The sequence below is a fragment of the Suncus etruscus genome, chromosome 2, assembly GCF_024139225.1.
Source record: "Suncus etruscus isolate mSunEtr1 chromosome 2, mSunEtr1.pri.cur, whole genome shotgun sequence".
In the NCBI taxonomy this organism is placed as follows: Eukaryota; Metazoa; Chordata; class Mammalia; order Eulipotyphla; family Soricidae; genus Suncus; species Suncus etruscus.
In genome coordinates this window covers 31,979,828-31,983,368 of record NC_064849.1, presented here as the reverse complement: position 1 = coordinate 31,983,368, position 3,541 = coordinate 31,979,828, and positions in this window count along the sequence as shown.

Below are 3,541 nucleotides of genomic sequence, written 5' to 3'. Positions count from 1 at the left end.
AATTCCTGGTAGCTTTCCCCTGCAGCCCAACCTCCCTCTGTCCCCAGGTCCCCATTCAAACTCCATGCACACCTACAGCATGGACACTTAGGCCTTGTGTTCAGTGTTGGAAGGCTACCTGCCTAACCTGGATGCTGTTCTCTAGGGTATGGAGTCTGGGAATATGCTTCATCTTCTGGCTCTTCCCATTTCCAGGTCCTTTAATCTTCAGAACTACCCTGAAGCTGGAAATGATAAAAGAAGATGGCACTCGGGTCAGTCTGACTGGCCTAGAAAGCAGAAACTGTGCAGAATTCTTTCTCCTAAAGTGCCTAGGGAGCACAGAGCATTAGGGTCATCTGTACAGGATTTGTCTCCTGGGCTTGATTCTCTATCATACTGGCTCTGGGATTCTAGGAAATTTGAGCTTGAGGAACCTCTGTTTCCTTCTCTGAGAAATAGGTTGTTGAGGGAACTCAAGAAAGTGCAAGGTAAGTTTCTGAGACAGTGTTAGCAGGTAAGAGGTGACATTTAGGAATTTAGTAATAGGACCACTGGGAGAATCAAAAAAGATTGAGGATATAACAGTGCTTTTAGGGGACCAGAGAGATAGTATAGTGAGTAGGGCACTTGCTTTGCCCGAGGACACCCAAGGTTCAATCCCTGGAACCCCTGAGCACCCCTATGATTCTTGAGTATGTGTTGCATGCATGAGACCTAGGTTTGATGCCTTGTACCAGGTATAATCCACACACAGCCACTCCCAGAGTCAGTGTGTGTGTGTGTGTGTGTGTGTGTGTGTGTGTTTGGAGAGGAGGGATGATTTCCAACTAGAGTGTACCAGGACTACACCAAGGGAACCTGGAGTAATTCCTGAATACTGCTGTATGTAGCCTCCTCCAAATAAAACAAAATAAAAGTAACTCACAAAGTTAGCTTGAGAAAATGGAAGCTGGGGCCAGAGAAGGGAACTTAACTTGTGTGTGGCTGACCAGGTTTGGTCCCCAACACCCTGTATAGTCCTATGAGCTCCACCAGGAGCCTTGTGGAAAAGCCCAGAGCACAATGTGGCCTAAAAACTGAATAGATTAATTAAATAAATTAAAGCAATATAGCTGTAATTTGCTCCAAACACTAATTATCCAACACCCACCCCCAGGATTTTCAGCTTTTCTCAGTGCTATAATTGGCTTGCTCTTTCAAATTTGTTTTAGTACAATTATTTTTACTTGGGGGCCACACCCAGCTGTGTTCAGGGTTTTCTCCTGGCTCTGCACTCAGGAATTACTCCTGGCAGTGCTCATGGGACCATATGGGGGTACCTGGGACAATTCTCGTGGGCTGTGTGAAAGGCCAACACTGCATTGCCGTGTGTAATTCCAAACTCGGCCCCCATTAGCATTAATGGGGCACATCCTGCATGTGTAGGAGCTCACAGCTGCAGAGATCAAGATCAAGATGTCAAGTTCAGGACCCGCTGGAAGACAGAGGGGTCAGGGTGAAGGGGAAGGCAAGGAGGCCTCCCCCATCCTCCTCTATGGTGTACTCTGTCACCTCCTACTCACCAGATCATTGTGCCCCCACACCCTCTCCCTGGCTGCAGGCAAAGCCCAGAATCCTGGCAGGGCCCAGTGCATTTTTAGGGGTGACACCTGAGTAGATGACTACAGTACCATTCCTTTGGTCCACTCCTGAGCTGGCCCCCTGACGAGTGCTGTGAGTCTATCTTGAGCCTGGGATCCTCAGAATCTGCTCCATGCCTTATGTTGAACACTCATGTTCTCCTGAGCCCACTTCTCTTCCACTCCACCCCCACCTTCTATATTTTAAACTCCTTACTCCCAGATGCTTCCTCATTCACCCTCTTCCCCCAGCTTCCTGGCTCCAGGATGTCCCCACACCCTGTTCTCTCACATCTTTCCCTCAGCCCCAGCTTAAAAAGGGATCCTGGGGCCTGAGTGATAGCACAGAGGCACAGAGTTTGCCTTACACGCAGCCAACCCAGGGCAGACTCGGGTTCGATTTTCAACATCCCATATGGTTCCCTGAGCCTGCCAGGAGTAAAAATTTCTGAGGCAGAGTCAGGTGTAACCCCTGAATGCAGCCGGATGTGGCCCCAAAAACTAACTAATTTAATAAATAAATAAATAAATAAATAAATAAATAAAAGAAAAGGATTCTGTGGGCTAAAGACTTCAAAGCTACAACTCTTACTTCCTACAGAACCCGATACTTCCCCAGGGGTTCAGACCCCTCACCCCATGCCCACTGTCCCTCTGTGCTATGGCATAGACACTCCTTTCAGAGTGGATATCCCATAAATAGGTGCTGAACCAGCATGCAAGATTTGAACCTCAAGTGCTTTCTCCTGTGAAGTGGGCACCTAGGGAGGGTGACGGTGACAGTGAAATGACACAACCTCATGTCATATGCTAAGGCAAGGGGAGTCCAGTTCTCACACCCCCACCTTGGATCCTGTCCCTTGAGTTGGAGCACACAGGAGGGGCCTGGTCAGGTAGAAAAATAAGAGCATGGGGCCAGAGAGCTAGCAGAGTGGTAGGGCGTTTGCCTTGCAAGTAGCCGAGCCAGGACTAATGGTGGTTCAAATTCTGGCATCCCATATGGTCCCTGGTGCCTGCCAGGAACGATTTCTCAGTATAGAGCACCACTGGGTGTGGCCCAAAAACCAAAGAAAGAAAAAAGTAAAAAAGAAAAGAGCAGAACCAGCAGTCCCAGTTCAGGGATCATTGAGGAGAAGGAGCAAGATACTTCAGCTAGTTCCAGAGAATGAGGTGAGGCAGGGACAATCTGAGCCAGGCTCACTGAAGCAAAACTTAGTACTGGAGCCCCACTGCTCAAGAAAGTCAAGCCTGTGGGTCATAGTTCATGGGTCATATGTTATGGGTTAGCTTACTAGGAGGAAGGGAGCAAGGCGTGACCTATGTAATATATGTGCCCTGGAATCACTGCTGCACTGAGGTCTGAGAGACCACCAATCCCAACTTTACACGTAGAACAGGAACTGTCTTTGAGAACAAGATCAGATGCTGGAGCAATAGTAAGGCAGTTAAGGTACTTGCTTTGCACACAGCCAATCTGGGTTCCATTCCCAGCATCCCATATGGTGCTTTGAGCACTGTCAGTGATTCCTGAATACAGAGCCCAAAACATTGCGGTTTGTGATCCCAAAACAAAAAAATAAAATAAAGTAAAATAAAAGAGGATTCTTTTCTGGCGGGAATTCCCTGGAACAGGGTTGGCCCTTCAGGAATGGACCCCAACTCTGAGGGGAGCTCTCAATGGCACATAGATGCAGAAGCAGAAGCACTTCTCTGAATGAAAGCCAGAACTGGGATACTTAGAGAGAAATCTCTCTCAATCCCATATGGGACTCAGTTGGGAGGGAGGAAACAAGTTCCCCCTTGTTTCCAGATTTCATAGTTTCAGGATTGTCTTTTGTTTGTGGGAATATTACAGTTTTCCCTGTCTGTCTAGTGAAGGACTCCTGAGTTCTGAGTTTAATGGAGAACAACACCCCCTGGTGGGATAAAGGGGGATTTTC